We start from the raw sequence: 17,765 nt of genomic DNA, 5'->3' as shown, positions 1-17,765 counted from the left end.
AACTTCAAACTGTAAGAAATATTTAGGCATTTGAATCATGTTCTGATTTTTTTTTTTTTTTTTTTTTTTTTGACCCTCTATGTCTTATTTCATATCGTGAGTTTTGCTGGTCTAGTTTTCATGTTTCTGGTGAATAGGTAGAAAAAAAACTCACACCTTTAAAGTCTTAGATAGTTCAAGAAGTCCATGTAGTATTTCGATATTTTTATTTCATATAACTTTTATATTTAAATGACTATAAAACAATAAAAATCACATGTTTTTTTTAACTTTAACTTGTGAATATTCTATAACCAATAGCTTAACACATGTAGGTTTCTATCATCATGCTGAAAAAAACATGCATAACATTTTACAACCTCAACTTGAGGTTTTTTTTCGGGAGAAGGTAGCCTTGCATGCCGAGATTGTACACACACACTCGACTAGACAGACGCTTGAGGTCGAGGTGAGATGAAAGTCCTACTCAGACTCAAGACGCTTCAGGAACCAGGAAAAGTAGCCGCCACTCTCCTCTCAGCAGTAAAATATCGACCTTCCTTGCCTGTGATGTCTGCAGGTTTTCCGGATCTTAGTGGGGAGCGAGATGACGGCCAAGGAGAAGTAGTGGCGGTAGAAAGAGAAGGAGGTGCAGAGGCAAGAGTGCAAAACGAGAGGAGCAAGGGAGATAAATGCAAGAATAATGGAAGTGATTATGTGAAGATGAGGTGGATGGTGATTAACGTAATGGTGACGGAAAGGAGGGATTGAAGCAACGTAAAAAGGATAAAAGCAGGAGGAAAGAGAATAAAGGAAAGAGGAGAGTAAGAAGATGAGAAAGATTCCCAAAAAATCAAGATATGGTAAAAGGAAGAGAAATGGAAATAGAAGAAGAGGAAGAAGAGGAAGAAGAAGAGGAGGAAGATTGTGGTGAATGATGATGGCGGTGATGCTGATGAGAGTGGAGGTAGAAAAATATAAAGCAGGGAAATAGAATTATATGATGATGAAGAACACAAGGAAAAGTCACAAGAATGAAAGCTAAGACGCACAAAGGAGAAATCTGGAGTGAAAACTGAAAAAATAAAACGAAAAAATGTCTTAGTAGATGAAAAAAAAAGTGCAAAAAGAACCTCATCATACATATAAAAAAAAAAAAATGAAACAAACATTCAGATCCTCAGCTAGTTATTACCAAAATATATATGAATCAAATAACAACAAAATACGAAACTTAAAAAAAAAAACTCAACAAAATAAATCGATCAATATTTTTTTTTCAATTACGTTTTAAATTTCTTTCATCATTAACGTGAACCAGACGAAACCATCAAAACAAGATGATTTTTCCCTCTCTTGCTTGCTTCCTCTTCCTCGAATCTGATGAAAAGGACAAAAAAAAATGTCTAAAAGAGAAAGATAAAAATTATGATAGCAAAATTAAAAGCAAAACTGAAAAGAAGTTGGAGGCAGAAGTGGCTATAAAAGAGCCGGTAAAAGGAAAGAGATTTGAAAAGAGTGAAGGAATAGATAGAAAAAAAAACTAAATAAAAGTGAAGGAAACATGCACATGAATGAATAAGTGAATATCAACAAAGTGAAAGTGAAAAGCAAGGAAAAAAGGTGGAGGAGTGATTCAATGGAAAGTAAAAATAAAAAAGAGAGAGAGGAAAGTGAATGAATAAATAAAGGTAAGAAACACTGCAGCTGGATGAATAAGCAATGAAATAGATAGCAGGGGAAAGTAAGGGAAACAACCATAAGGGTAAAAGTGGAAAGAAACTTACAGAACAAATAAATGAATGAAGAAAATACCATAAGGCAAAAAAACTAAAAAGCAGAAATGAATAATGAACAAAAAAAAAAAAAACAATAGTAAGAGAAACCAAATTAAATAAGCATTATAAAAATAGATAAAATAAATGACAGAAAAAAAAATAAAAATGAAAACACAGAAAGGTTTGATTTTAAAGGTCGATTCAAATAATACACTGGATAAAGAAAACCATTCGTTAGGGAAGACGAAGGAAATTCACAAGATAAAAATGAATGAATAAAAAAGAAACGCCAGAAATAAAAGTAAAATTTAATACAGAATGGAAGTATTTTAAAAGGTATACTCAAATATGACCCACCGTGGTACAGTGGAACCATGCGTGCTTTGGGGTCCGTGGGGTCTCTAAGCGCACGGGTTCGAATCCTGTCCACGGTCTGAGTGTAGGTTGGGCTTCCTCACTCGGGGCAACAGTTTCCTAGTAGGTGGGCTTTGAGGTAGGAGGGGCCCCGAAAAGTATCTCCTTTAGCCCAGAAATTCCCGTGAAAAAAAAGAAGATATAAATGAAGGAAGAATGGCAGTGCAATTCATAAAGTAAAAAAATAGCAAAGGGCAAGAAACTTAAAGGAAAAATAAAATAATGAACAGAAAAAAGAAATAGTAAGAGAAATAAGTTAACATAGTAGAAATAAATATAATAAATGACAAATAAAAACCAGGTCCAAATAATACACTGAATCAGGGAAAGAATTGATAAAAAACGAGAAATTAAATAAAATAGAAAATAGATAAATACATGGCGTAAATAAAAGTAAAATAAAGACAAACAAGGAATAATTTCAAAGATAAATTCAAATAATACACTGAATCAGGGAAAGAATTGATGAGAGAGAGAAAAAGAAATAAAACAATAGAAATAAATAAAAGCAAACAAAGACAAACAAGGGAATAATTTCAAAGATAAATAGACAACATAAATAAGTGAAAAAAAGAAGAATAAGGGAATAATTTCAAAGATACACAGAATAAGGGAAACAAATGACAAAAGACGAGGAAAATCAACGTAGTAAAAAGGAAACAAATACTGGAAATAAAAGATTAAGGAAAACAGAAAGGAATTATTTCAAAACAATATAAAAAAAAATAAATATAACAAATTAAACAAAATAAAGATATAACGAAAAATGTAACAAAAGTAAAGAAAAATATGACAAAAAAAATAGCAAAATAAACACGAATATAAAAAAAAAACGCCAAAAAATAAACGGTAGAAGATAAAAAGGGAAATATTTCAAAGGTATCCTGCAATGAAACACTAAACAAGGGAAGGAATTCATTGGGAAAAGTAGAAGAAATAAACATAAGGAAAATAAGGAAGTGAATGACATAAACATAAAAAAAAATAATAAAAAATAAAAAAAAAACAGAAGGAAGGATTTTTAAAGGTAGACTAAAAGGCACTGAATAAATCAAGAAATTCGTAAGGAAAACCAAAAGAAATCGAAACAATAGAAAGAAAAACATAAATAAAGGAAAAAAATATGATCGACAAAAGACTTTAAGAAAACAAAGAAAAAAGGTGAAGGTAATTGTTTTAAAGGTAGACCTAAATAATACACTGAATAAGGGAAAAAATCTACGAGAAAGCAAGGAAATATAAAAAAAAATCTGCTAGAAATAAAAGGGCATAGAAAAAATAAGCAGAAGGCAATGATTTTAAATGTATACTACAACAAAACACTGAATAAAGGAAAGAATTGCCGTGGTACAGTGGAACGATGCGCGCTTTGGGGTCCGAGGGTCTCCAAGCGCACTGGTTCAAATCCTGTCCACGGTCCGAGTGTAGGTTGGGCTTCCTCACTCGGGGCAACGGTTTCCTAACGGGTGGGCTTTGAGATAGGAGGTACCCTAAAAAGTATCCCCTTTAGCCCATAAATTCCCGTAAAAAGCCCACATGGAAATGAAAAAAATAGTGCTAGAATTTAAATGTCAAAGAAAAATATATAAGGCAATGATTTTAAAGGTATACTGAAAAGATAAACTGAATAAAGTAGAGGATTGGCAATGATTTTAAAGGTATACTGCAATAATACACTGACTAACGGAGATAATTGGTTATGAGAGGCGATAAAAATTAATAAAAAAAATGGTAGAAATAAAATGTCAAAGAAAAGAAAAAAAAAGCAGAAGGGAATAATTTTAAATGTATACTACAATAACACACTTAATAAAGGAAAGAATTGCTATGAGAAAGCGAGGAAATAAAAAAAAGTCCTAGAAATAATAGGTCAGGGAAAAAACAAACAGAAGGGAATAATTTTAAATATATACTACAATAACACACTAATGAAGGGAAAGAATTGCTAAGGGAAGGCGAAGGAAACAAAAAAATTAAGTCCTAGAAATGAAATGTTATATAAAAAAAAAAACAGAAGGCACTGATTTCTAAGGTAACTGCAATAAAACACTGACTAACGGAGAGAATTCTTGAGAGAGGACGAAGGAAATAGAAAAAAAATGTCCTAAAAATGAAAATAAATAGAAGGCATTGATTTCAAAGGTATACTGCAATAAAACACTGAATAAGGGAGAGAACTGGTGAGGGAAAGGGAGGGAAATAAGCTGAGGGGACGAGTTACTGGTCTCTTAGTTGCGCCACCTTGTCTGCCGCTGTCGCTTAGTGGAGACCGAGAAGACGCCATCAGTGTAAATTCTCTCTCTCTCTCTCTCTCTCTCTCTCTCTCTCTCTCTCTCTCTCTCTCTCTCTCTCTCTCTCTCTCTCTCTCTCTCTCTCTCTCTCTCTCTCTCTCTCTCTCTTCATATCTCTGTGTGTGTGTGTGTGTGTGTGTGTGTGTGTGTGTGTGTGTGTGTGTGTGTGTGTGTGTGTCTCTCTCTCTCTCTCTCTCTCTCTCTCTCTCTCTCTCTCTCTCTCTCTCTCTCTCTCTCTCTCTCTCTCTCTCTCTCTCTCTCTCTCTCTCTCTCTCTCTCTCTCTCTCTCTCTCTCTCTCTCTCTCTGTAGTTTATCAATTTAGTTTTCTTTCTTTATTCCCTTTTCCGTTTATTATTTTATCCCTTTTTTATTCCTCTTTTTGTGTGTTGTTTTGTTATTCCTCTTTTCATTTCCTCTCTCTCTCTTTCCCTCTCCTCCATTTCCCTCTCTCTCTCTCTCCTCTCTCTCTCTCTCTCTCTCTCTCTCTCTCTCTCTCTCTCTCTCTCTCTCTCTCTCTCTCTCTCTCTCTCTCTCTCTCTCTTCTCTCTCTCTCTCTCTCCTCTCTTTCCCCTCTCCTCCCTTCTCCTCTCCTCCCTTTCCCCTCTCCTCTCTTTCCCTCTCCTCTCTTTTCCTCTCCTCCCTTTCCCCTCTCCTCTCTTTCCCATCTCCTCCTTTTCCCTTCTCTTTTTCCCCTCTCCTCTCTTTCCTCTCTCCTTTCTTTCCCCTCTCCTTTCTTTCCCCTCTCCTCCCTTTCCCTTCTCTTTCCCCTCTCCTCTCTTTCCCCTCTCTTCTCCCCTCTCCTCTCTTTCCCCTCGCCTCGCCGCGCTGAGAATTGGGATATTTTCTTCTTGTGGGATTCTCTGTCGTCTTAAGAATTGGTACCACGATCATCAAGAAGGCTCTCTCTCTCTCTCTCTCTCTCTCTCTCTCTCTCTCTCTCTCTCTCTCTCTCTCTCTCTCTCTCTCTCTCTCTCTCTCTCTCTCTCTCTCTCTCTCTCTCTCTCTCTCTCTCTCTCTCTCTCTTGAAGATTCTCGTAGCCTCTTTGTCCTTGTCTTTGTCGTCGTTCTCCTCCTCCTCCTCCTCCTCCTCCTCCTCCTCCTCCTCCTCCTCCTCCTCCTCCTCCTCCTCCTCCTTCTTCTCTTCCTCCTCCTCCTTATCTACTCAGTTTTGTTCTTCCGTCTCCTTCTTACCGACTTCCTTTTGTTTCTCCTCCTTTTCCGTCTCTTTCTTGTCCTCCTCCTCATTGTTCTCCTTTTCCTCCATTCTCGCCTTGTCCTCTTTTATTTGATGTTTTTTTTTCTCCTTATCTTCTTTCCTTTTTATTATTTCTCATATTTCTTTGTCTTTTCTCTTCTTACTCCTCCTTTTCCTCTTTTTTTGAGCTCCTCTTCTCTTTTACTCTTTTTTCTCATATCATGTTCTCCATCTCCTATTCCTATTCCTCCCTCCTCCGCCATCTTCTCTTTCTTGTCTTCTTTTATTCTTCCCCTTCTTATTCTTAAATCTTTCTCCATGTCCTTTTTCTTGTCGTTATTCTCATCTTCCTTCCTCCTCCTCTTTCTCTTTCATTTCTTCATCCTGCTCTTCTTGTTCTTCTACTATTCCTCCTTCTACTATCAATCAGAGTATACATTTTAGTCCCCTTTAGTACTATGACGCGTTTCCATATGCATTCTGCTTACTATTTGGTAGTTTTATACAACTTCAGAAATTTATATGGAGGATTTAAATAGTGAAGACTGTAGCCTAATCTTCTGACCTCCATAGACCCTTTCTAATGTCAATAAAATGGTCTAATTGTTCACAAATCTCAAGGTAAAAATGTGTCCCAGTATAAAAGGGCATAAGATAAAAGAATCGCCTTATTGGATGCTACAAATAATAGGATTATATGTAGATTGTATGTGGTTGAAGGAGATCTCATTATTTTTCTCTCAAATTTATCGGTATACCTTTTCTGGTTGAAGGAGAAGGGATGGTGGGGAGGAGTCTTTTGTGTGCTATCCTGCTTCTCCACACTTATTATTTATCGAGACAATGTACTAGGAACCTTAGAAGTTGTTAGTTTGAATGTTCTTTGTATTCCTTTGTGTTCCTACTTTCATTTACACTACTTACCACTGTTCCTGCTTCTACTCACTTATCATTCACTAACACAGTCTTTCAGGAACCTTAGAAGTTGCTAGTTTGATTTTTTCTTTGTATTCCTTTGTGTTGCTATCTTTTATTTTTGCTATTTACTACTGCTATTTACTACACTTATTATTTACCAAACCAGGATATTAAGAACCTTAGAATTTGTCATTTTTTAACTTCCTTTGTATGTTTTTTGTGTTCTTATCTTTTATTTATGCTGCTCTGTTTTCTCCCAGCTATTATATACCGAGACAGTCTATTAGAAACCTTATAATTTGTTAGTTTGAAGTTTTTTGTGTTTTTTTTATCCTATCTTTTATTTTTTATTTTATTTTTTTTATGCAGGAGGGACAACTGGCCAATGGCAACAAAAAAAATGGGAAAAAAAGGCCCACATGGTTGCCAGTTCCCTTAAAAGTCAAGAGAGTTAACCAAAATTCAGGAACAAATGTCTTGAAACTTTCACCACTTTTCCTACTTTCTTTTTTTTATTTCTACCATGTGGGCTTTTCATGGGAATTATGGGCTAAAGGGGATACTTTTTGGGGTACCTCCTATCTCAAAGCCCGCCCGCTAGGAAACCATTGCCCAGAGTGATGAAGCCCAACCTACACTCCGACCGTGGACAAGATTCGAACCCGTGCACTTGGAGACCCCTCGGACACCAAAGCACGCATGGTTCCACTTAGTATACATACCAAGAGAGTCTTTCAGGGGCCTTGGAATTTGTTAGTTTGAGTTTTATTTATCATTTTTTGTTTGCATTCTTGTTTTCCTTTTATTTATGCTACTTACCACTATTCTTGCTTCTCCACACTTATTATTTACTATGACTGTTTATCAGGAACCATAGAACTTGTTAGCTTGAATCTTCCTTTGTATTATTTTGTGTTCTAATGTTTATGTTACTTTCAATGTTCCTCTTCCCTCTCTCAGTCTCTATTTTTCATCTGCCGTCACAGTTTCTACAAGTATTCCCCAGTAACTCTCCCACTCACGTGTCCTCGTCTCAGCTGAAGAAGTTGTCGCTCTCTGCTTATTTACTCATTCCTACCTGCCTCCCACGGGTCACCGCCAGTACTTTCCTTCGACATTTACTCATTGCTTAACTTATCTGGAGCCTCGAGTTGGTTTGGTTCCTTTTTCCCTGACACATAAGTAGTTTTTGGTGTGTCGCAATGTGTGAGGTGGTTCGATTTCTTCTCCAATTCTTCCTTTTCTTTTTATTGATTTTTCGCTCTCATATAAACGATTTTTGGGTGTCTTTGATTGGGTGTGGTGATATTGGTCTTACTGCTACGATTCTTTTTTTCTCTTTTTTCTCCTATTTTCTCTTCCTTCTCCTTCTTATCCTACTTTTCTTTTTCCTCCTTCATGTCCTCCTCCTCCTCCTATTTCTTCTTCTTCTCCATCTCCTTCTTCTCCTTCTCCTCTTTCTCTTCTTTCATCTCTTTTGCTTCCTCTTCCTACTTCTCATCTTTCTTCTCCTCCTCCTCCTCCTTTGAATTCCTTTGTGTCCCTCGTCCTCCATATCCTTCTCATTTTCCTTCTCCTCTTTTTCCTTCTCCTCTTTTTCCTCCTCCTCCTCCTCCTCTTCCTCCTCCTCTTCCTCCTCCTCCTCCTCCTTTTCCTTTTTTCCCTCCTCCACCTACTACTTCTTTGTATTCCTTTGTACTTTTCCTGCATCTACTTCTCCTCGTCTTCCTCCTCCTTCTCTTCCTCCTCTTCCTCCTCCTCCTCCTCCTCCTCCTCCTCCTCCTCCTCCTCCTCCTCTTTTTTTGAAGTTTTATTTTCATTAGCCTGTTTGATCTATATATTTTTCCAACTGTTGCTATATTTGTGTCTTTTAAGTCTTTTAAGTTATTTGTGGTGTTCTTATTTAATTATTGAGTAAATGGTTGGATATTCACTCTAAATATATACATTCTTTTAAGACGCTTGGGCTTTTTTTCGACGTCATAAATCGTGTTTTTTTTTTATCAATAAACTTTGTGTATGTCTTTTTATGTGTTTTGTCTAATTAACCTGTGTATTTATTGGCTTTATTATTTTTATCTATCACGTGTATAAAATGTTTTCACTTCTCTTTTTTTTCAGGTAAGTGGTGCATATGGTTGGTTCCCTTCATTATTGGGCGGTGTAAGGTAAGATTTAAGCTGGAAAAAAATAAAACTAACAGTCATTTTTACATTCTTTTTATCTAATTCATGCCTTTTGTTTCCTAGTCTCCAAAATTTTCCAACTTTTTTTTAGCATTCTTAAGTATTTTCATTTTGTGTTTTTTTTCGTTCTTTGTTTCTTCATCACTCATTAGTTCATCTTTTCATGGCTTCCTTTAGATCAGCTTGCTTTCATCTGTTCACCTCGAGGCCTGATAGTTTGCGGCTGGCAGTGTTTGGGCAGTGTTGGAAGTGACGCTGAGAAGTGTTTGGGAGAGAAGGAGGAAAAGGAGAGAATATACACGTTTATGTATTATTGAAGTATGATCGACGCATAGATACGTTGATAGATAGATATACAAATAGTTACATATGCAAGCACACAAAGAAATAGACAAATAGATAATACCAGGATAAGCTTATAGACAGACGGGAAAGCATACAGACTCTAATAGAAAGACACATACAGATAGACAAGCAGATAACTGAAAAACAGACATTCAGACAGACATACAAACGCGCAGACAGCCGCCGGAAGACAGAAAGACAGACACATAGCCAGATATTTACATATAAATTTCAGAGCTGCTACAGATTATTAATTAATTAGCAGCTGTGCGTCACGTAATTGGTTTGAAGTGCTGGTGATGCGTGAACAGAAATAATATACCAGACTTCAAAGGAAAGCATTAAAAGTTGCTTTCAATTTTTCATGGATATTTCTCTCCTCGTGATGGCAGAGCAAAGGTCCTGGATCCCGCCACCACGCCGCCGCCACTTGGGTTCCCGTGGCGCTCGTGGAACAAAAACAGTACTAGTGTGTGTGTGTGTGTGTGATTCACTGATTCACTGTTTGATCTGCTGCAGGCTCTGACGAGACAGCCAGACGTTACCCTACGGAACGAGCTAAGAGCTCATTATTTCCGATCTTCGGATAGGCCTGAGACCAGGCACACACCACACACCGGGACAACAAGGTCACAACTCCTCGATTTACATCCCGTACCTACTCACTGCTAGGTGAACAGGGGCTACACGTGAAAGGAGACACACCCAAATATCTCCACCCGGCCGGGGAATTGAACCCCGGTCCACACCACACACCGGGACAACAAAGTCACATCTCCTCGATTTACCTCCCGTACCTACTCACTGCTAGGTGAACAGGGGCTACACGTGAAAGGAGACACACCCAAATATCTCCACCCGGCCGGGGAATCGAACCCCGGTCCTCTGGCTTGTAAAGCCAGCGCTCTAACCACTGAACTACCGGGCGTGTGTGTGTGTGTGTGTGTGTGTGTGTGTGTGTGTGTGTGTGTCTGTCTGTCTGTCTGTCTGTCTGTCTGTCTGTCTGTCTGTCTGTCTGTCTGTGTCTGTGTCTGTGTGTGTGTGTGTGTGTGTGTGTGTGTGTGTGTGTGTGTGTGTTGGAGAGCGAGTGTTAGTGAATATTTGTAACGTCTAAGTGAACCTTTCTTTTTTTTTCCTATTCTGTCCATCGGTATTCTCAGTCATTCATCCTTTTGGTAAACTCTGGAACTCCCTGCCTGCTTTTGTATTTCTTCTTTCCTGTGCCTGAACTTCTTCAAGAGGGACACTTAGCCTTTTTCATTTGACTTTTCTGGAATGATACTTTTTTTCCCTCCCCCTGATCAGTGACCCTTCTGCTTAATAAACAGATCAAGCAAAATAACTAACAGAGAGGTCAAGAAGACATGAGGCCTACACGTGGCAAATTCCAATTCATAGTTACTGCTTTAACCTTTTCTATATTTTGTCTTCTCAAACTTGATATCAAATGTTGTGATGAAGTTGAGATAATAACTTCGAAAGATCAATAGCAATAGAGCAAGCCATGAAATAAATTAAACTTTCTAGCGGCTCTACTTGTGTCAGCTGCATCTAGTCATGTACTGAGTGTGTAGTTGTATGAGACAGGTGGTCGCTGACATAGCAGATACTAATGTTATCAAAAAGGAAAGAGTTAAAGATAAGTGGATTTATGAAATACAACGATAGATTTGTAGTAGTTTGGTTTATCATCGGTTCTCGTTGCTCTGGAGGGGTTTGTTGGTGGTGCTGGAAGTGATTGCGATGATTCAAGAGAAGAAAAATAAATATATGGAGGCATTAAGAATAATCTACAATCGTTGGTTTGGTCAGCGATGGTGGTGCTGCTAGTAATGTGAAGAGTTATTGTTCCGGCAAAGATGATAAGTGAATATATGAAAGCAGTGGAATAGATATGTATTGCTCTTGTCTGTTGTAACCTCATTTGTCATGCAAGTGTTATTAGTGTAGCACGCTGCAGGCATTATGATTATTCCAGTGAAGAGGATGACAGCTGAATGTATCAATATGCTAATATGGAATAGCGATTGAATATAAGTTACAAACATGTCTTAACAAATTAACGGCATAGACCTTATTTAGTCTGAGTGCCCTTCATGATTCAATTGGATGAAGGAAATTCATGATAAAGATGGGAGGTGAAAAACGAAGGCATGTTTCATGTAGGGACTTCCATAGGTAGATCTGATGGCTTCGTGTAGCTTCTCTTATTTGTTCATGTTTTGTGTGTGTGTGTGTGTGTGTGTGTGTGTGTGTGTGTGTGTGTGTGTGTGTGTGTGTGTGTGTGTGTGTGTGTGTGTGTGTGTGTGTGTGTGTGTGTGTGTGTGTGTGTGTGTGTGTGTGTGTGTGTGTGTGTGTGTGTGTGTGTGTGTGTGTGTGTGTGTGTGTGTGTGTGTGTGTGTGTGTGTGTGTGTGTGTGTGTGTGTGTGTGTGTGTGTGTGTGTGTGTGTGTGTGTGTGTGTGTGTGTGTGTGTGTGTGTGTGTGTGTGTGTGTGTGTGTGTGTGTGTGTGTGTGTGTGTGTGTGTGTGTGTGTGTGTGTGTGTGTGTGTGTGTGTGTGTGTGTGTGTGTGTGTGTGTGTGTGTGTGTGTGTGTGTGTGTGTGTGTGTGTGTGTGTGTGTGTGTGTGTGTGTACGTTATTATATAAACCATGAAACTTTTGCCTTTCCCTCTACCTATTATTCTTTCCTCTTTCATGCAATGCAAAAGTTTGCAAGAAATCCTTGAAAGTAAAGTGGCATTTTTCTTTCGAATTTCCCTTACAATACTAGTTATTTCTTGAAACAGTGTATTGATGTCCGACACTGGTGTGTTACCGGCACGGCTGAAATATTTACCGACACGGATAACATATACCTGTTGAGCTACCAGTCGAAGGCAGGGGCATCGACTCAATGGCAGGGTGAAGACATGCAGAAGTTCCACAGGTATACTGGCAGGTAATGAGTGCCAGATGTAGTACTTCAGGAGTAGCAGCGTTTGTGGTCGAGCGGCAGATAATTTATATTAGTTTTTGGTTTATGGGTAAGTATACTCCGTGTTGTGGCTTAAGTGTATTAAATTTATTATAATTTGTATAATCTTATGTACACGGTGAATAAAGGCGGGTCACTAAACGGAAAAGACACTGCCTAAAATTCTCTCACCAGTTTGTTCACCACGCAAATCACCAGAGTCAATCACACACAGAGAGTCACGGCATACACTTGTCAATGTCATCCCACCCAAGGTAGATCTGAGGTGCCGCGCTTAGGCAGGCACCGCAAGGCGTGGTGGAGGTGTTGCAGCTAGTGACACGGAAAATTACTTATACATTTAAATATTGTAGTTAGTAAAGTGTGTTAGTGATTTAGGTGTATATTATTACAATGGCTTAAAATTAATATTAGTAGTTCTAGTACCTTTCAAGGTTCAAGAGTACATTACATGGTTTTTTTTTTTTTTTTTTTTTTTTTTTTACATTACAAGGGCACTGGCCAAGGGAAAACAAAGTGTTGGAGAAAAAAAAAAATCCCGCTGGTTGCCAGGCCCTGTGAAGAGGAAAGTAGGAGAAAGAGAAAAAACAAAAAAATCTAAAAGGAGGGTCCAGTTAACGTAAGAGGTGTCTTGACACTCCTCTTTTGAAAGAGTTTAAGTCATAGGCAGGTGGAAATACAGACACAGGTAGAGAGTTCCAGAGTTTACCAGTGTAGGGAATGAAGGAGTGAAGATACTGGTTAACTCTTGCATTAGGAAGATGGACAGAATAGGGATGAGAAGAAGTAGAGAGTCTTGTGCAGCGAGGCCGCAGGAGGGGAAGGCAAGCAGTTAGCAAGTTCAGAAGAGCAGACAGCATGAAAACAGCGGTAGAAGACAGATAAAGATGCAACATTGCGGCGGTGACTTAAAGAATCAAGACAGTCAGTTAGAGGAGAAGAGTTGATAAGACGAAAAGCTTTAGATTCCACCTTGTTTAGTAAAGCTGTGTGTGGATCCCCAGACATGAGAGCCATACTCCATACACGGGCGGATAAGGCCCTGTACAGAGCAAGCAGCTGGGAGGGAGAGAAAAATGGACGAAGACGCCACAGGACACCTAACTTCTTGGAAGCTGATTTAGCAAGAGTAGAGATGTGAAATTTCCAGTTTAGATTTTTAGTGAAGGAAAGACCGAGTGTGTTTAATGTAGAGGAGAGGGAAGTTGAGTGTTATTGAAGAAGAGAGGATAGTTGTCTGGAAGGTTATGTCGAGTAGATAGTTGTAGTTTACTGTATGGGGACTAAAAACAGACGTGTCTCAAGTCTAACAGGACAGGTATCTAGCCTGTATGAGACGGGACGAACGTACTAATGATGCACACCAAATACAGAATAAATCAGAATATAGAAATATATCTCTACCTAACCAGTGCGCCTTACAGGTGTGTGTTTCTAGTCATTCATTTATAAGCGTGCGACAGATTCCTGAGACGAGATGTAACAGCGGCAATAGTGTGTAGCTGTTCGTGGCAGCTGAACCAGTTAAGTTTATAAATCTTGCTGTGTTACTGGCTCTTTCACCTTCATGATTTTTTTTATTTTTTTTTCTTTCTTTTTATAGATGTGGCCAGATTTCGTAGAGCGTAAAAATAGTAATGATGAAAATTGGCAGTAAGGTTACCTAACAAAAAAAACGCCTAAAAAGAAGTATATAAATGAATTAATAAATTAATAATATCTTTATGGCATAAATTAAGTTTCATCTACATCAAAGGACCTGTGACTGTTCACGCCGCTTGTTAGTACTGCATGAACACGGAGGCAGAGTGTTAAGGAAGACACGGCAATGCTAGCGAGTGGCGGGGACGCGCGTCGCTGAGTGCCACCTGGGATCGCTCTCCGAGACCAGCTTAACGATGCAAAGCGACCAGCAGTTCCAGATTCAAATTGAGCAACTGGTCTGCATAAGTTCTGTGACCTGATCAAATGAATGACGAATGGATGCGAAGTTCACAGGGGAGAGTTGTGCACGGAATGAATAATGAATAGCGGCAGACAGCACCGTGTCTCCCCTCAATGATTCACGTCGTTCTCAATAAACCCAACGTTCCCTTTGGCACAGTGCGCTCAGGTGTAGTCACGGCCAGTAGTCAGGCAGCGTCACTCTCATCAGCGTCGCTCTCACCTTGTTTTCAGTGTCCCTTAAGTCTTGACTGCTCTGCTTGCGTGTTTATTCCTAATAATTAATCTTTTGTATTATTTGGTTTATCAATATCGTTTCGGCATCATTTTTAGTATTTTCTTTCGTTTTGTGTTATTTTTTTCGTGCATAATTCAGACTTTGCCCTTGACATTTCTCTCTGTACAGTTTCCTTTATTTCTAATGCATAGTCGTTGTTTTCCTTCCCCCGAAAAAATATAAAAATTCACTGCTCCCTTCTCAGTTTCTATTTTCCTCTTAGAATATTTCAAAATAATGGCTTTATATATTTCCCGGGAAATCTTATTACGTCCACAGAATATTGAGGATTTAGAGAGTCTTTCATATAACCAGGTTTCCCAAATATATTTGGATTAAAACGCGACTTTCTCTGATTTCCTGCTGGAGACTTGAATCGCGTCTGTGTGTGTGTGGCAGGGAAGGCAGCCGAGTGTCTTATCTCGTCCCCTCGCCGTGAAGCAGCCCCTCGCGCTCCCTCCTTACGATAAACCCGCCCTTATTTTTCTCGCCTCCCATCAGCTGCCTCCGACGTGCACGGCCAGTTTAGTGAAAATTATTGACGCTAACAAAAGGCGGCGCGACCAACCTCATCGATTTCCCCGCCAAGAAGCTTCCTTCCTCAGCCTCGCGCCGCGCCTCAGCCAGACTCTCGTCACTTGCAACGCTATTCAACGCTGAGGCTGCCATTCCAGACACACCTTGTTCAATGTAGATGCAGTGAAAAGTGCTTGAAATAATGCTATTCAAAGACTAATGCATGGGACAAAAACACTTCGCCGTTATTAGAGTTATTCATGGATTCAGCCGTCTGTTCAGTCTTGCCTTATCCAGTACAGATGGAGAGAACGATGGAAATGTAAGCAAAGATACATCAATACCACTATTACCAAAGACCACTCTGATCACTGGTAATAAACAAAGCAACGGTTTGAAGACAAGTATCGAAAATATTAGTGTATAAAGGTGAATGTGTAAGTCTAGATAACAATTTATCGTTATTAACAATATTTAATGCTTAGGCCTTCATACCATATGCAAATTAGCTATAGTATGTTAGAAAAGAAGTGAAGAAAAGAAATGTAAGTAAAAGCACATCAAATAATGCAACTTAAGTACGTAGAACTTTTAAGAACAATTCTTTATTTCTTTATGTTATGAATGCACTTGGTTTGTCAGCGTCATGGTGTTGTGTGTGCTGACTCCAGAGGACATATCCAGTACTAGTTATTCAGGGTAGATTGAATGACGAGAGAAATTGTATCCAAACCTCAGGCAGATATTTTGTTAATGTATAGATTATTAAAGAAACACAAGACACTTCGGTAGTCTGTACTGATGGTATTAAGAAGGTAAATGTGATCAGAGGCAAAACTGAATAATGCTCTATGAACTCGTTTGTATATTAGATGAAAAAAAAAAAACAAGATACCCTTAATTCACTCCAGGACATTCAATACAACGTTAAGGCGACACTTTATATTGTGATTAAAAAGATACCTGTGCTGAATAGATGCTAGAGAGATAACAAACACGCACATTTACTATTATATATACTTAGGACGAATTCAGCTCAGGCAATATAATGATTTGCACTTTCAGTAGTCCTGTTTTCCTCACTCCTTTATTCTTCTTGACCAGTGCCAGTGTTTGATAAGAAAGTAAATAAGTTAATAAACTGCACACAAGCGAAGACGTTTCAAGCGTTTCAAAGCATTTATTCCTGTCATTTTTTTATTATTATTTTTTTTTTATTTATACCATGTGGGCTTTTCACGGGAATTTATGGGCTAAAGGGGATACTTTTTGTAGTACCTCATATCTTAAGCCCACCCGCTAGGAAACCGTTGCCCCGAGTGAGGAAGCCTAACCTAAACTCTGGCCATGGACAGGATGCGAACCCGTGCGCTTGGAGACCCCTCGGACCCCAAAGCACGCATGGTTCCACTGTACCACGGCTAACTCTCTCTAACCTGTAAGGGGACTGGCTGATTAGTGGGCTTTTTTTTTTCGTTTTATGTTGCCTTGTGCAGGTTTTCTATCTTACATAAAAAAAGAAAAAGTTGCTAAAAAGTTGTGTTAAATAATTAGTTTGTCATTATTTCAGTGTTTTTAGTTTTACTTTTTATTTTCATTCAAGAAGAAATTTGATCAGAGAAACGGAAAGAAAAGAAAATGTCCACTGAGTCCATAAAGAAGGGTAAAAATTGCAGGACAGATGTTTCAAGAAGGGATGGAATTTTTAACCCCTTCAATAATGAGACGCATTTTTACCATAATTTTTGAGTACGATTAGACCATTTTATTTACATTAGGAAGGGTCTATGGAGGTCAGAAAATTAATAGCCAGATTCTTTACGTTTCTAATCCCCACATAAGTTTCTGAAGCTGTATTAAATTACCAAACAGTAAACACAATTGTTATGAAAAGGCGTCCTGCTACTGAAGAGCGTAAAGGAAGGAGTAAGGTGGAATGCGATAAGTAGGACAGGGATAGAGATGGACCCGCCAGCCAGAAGGAGGAGGGAAAGTCTGGAGAGAAAGGTTATGAATGCAATGAAGGAAGACGTGTGTGTTATTCTGCCATTCCTTCCTGTCAGTTAAAGTTGTTGTCATGCCAGTATTCGTTGTCTTCTTCTTGTTTCTTCTTCTCCTCCTCTTCTTGTCCCTCCTCCTCCTCCTCCTCCTCCTCCTCCTCCTCCTCCTCCTCCTCCTCCTCCTCCTCCTCTTACCTATTCTGCTTTCTCCTCCTTTTCCTACTTTTGCCTTTGTTGTGTTGTTCCTTCTGCATTATATTTCACCACCACATTTTACTTCTTACTTTTACCACTACCACCTACTACTACTACTACTACTACTACTACTACTACTACTACTACTACTACTACTACTACTACTACTACTACTCTCTCTCTCTCTCTCTCTCTCTCTCTCTCTCTCTCTCTCTCTCTCTCTCTCTCTCTCTCTCTCTCTCTCTCTCTCTCTCTCTCTCTCTCTCTCTCTCTCTCTCTCTCTCTCTCTCTCTCTCTCTCTCTCTCTCTCTCTCTCTCTCTCTCTCTCTCTCTCTCTCTCTCTCTCTCTCTCTCTCTCTCTCTCTCTCTCTCTCTCTCTCTCTCTCTCTCTCTCTCTCTCTCTCTCTCTCTCTCTCTCTCTCTCTCTCTCTCTCTCTCTCTCTCTCTCTCTCTCTCTCTCTCTCTCTCTCTCTCTCTCTCTCTCTCTCTCTCTCTCTCGTTCATCCGTCGAAGAGTAACACAACACTCTAGAATCTGGTCGGCCTCGTGTTACCTCGCTCACTCGTTCCTCAACACAAAAGAATCAGGTTCATTACGGTTCTCGTGCGCCAAAGTTCACAAAGTCCCAGCGAACTGAGCCCCTCGGCTGACTGAGAGACGCTGGCTGGCTAATGGGTGACTCCGGTACAAGTTTTGAAGCGTTCTGACAAATACACGGTTGAAATAAAAAGTTGGATGTAAACAACTTTGTT

General features: G+C 39.0%; 1 protein-coding gene and 1 non-coding gene across 2 annotated transcripts in view; one reads left to right on the top strand and one right to left on the bottom strand.

Moving 5' to 3' along the window:
- LOC123515556 overlaps window positions 1-17,765 on the top strand; it is a 1,160,229-nt gene that overhangs the window by 434,167 nt on the left and 708,297 nt on the right. The gene's annotated exons all lie outside the window — the stretch shown is intronic.
- Window positions 9,962-10,035, bottom strand: Trnav-uac. The gene has a single exon. It is a non-coding gene; the product is annotated as a tRNA-Val (tRNA).

The sequence above is a fragment of the Portunus trituberculatus genome, chromosome 39, assembly GCF_017591435.1.
Source record: "Portunus trituberculatus isolate SZX2019 chromosome 39, ASM1759143v1, whole genome shotgun sequence".
NCBI lineage: Eukaryota > Metazoa > Arthropoda > Malacostraca > Decapoda > Portunidae > Portunus > Portunus trituberculatus.
The sequence above is the reverse complement of the archived record's forward strand: the minus strand, read 5'-3'. Positions and strand labels throughout refer to the sequence as shown.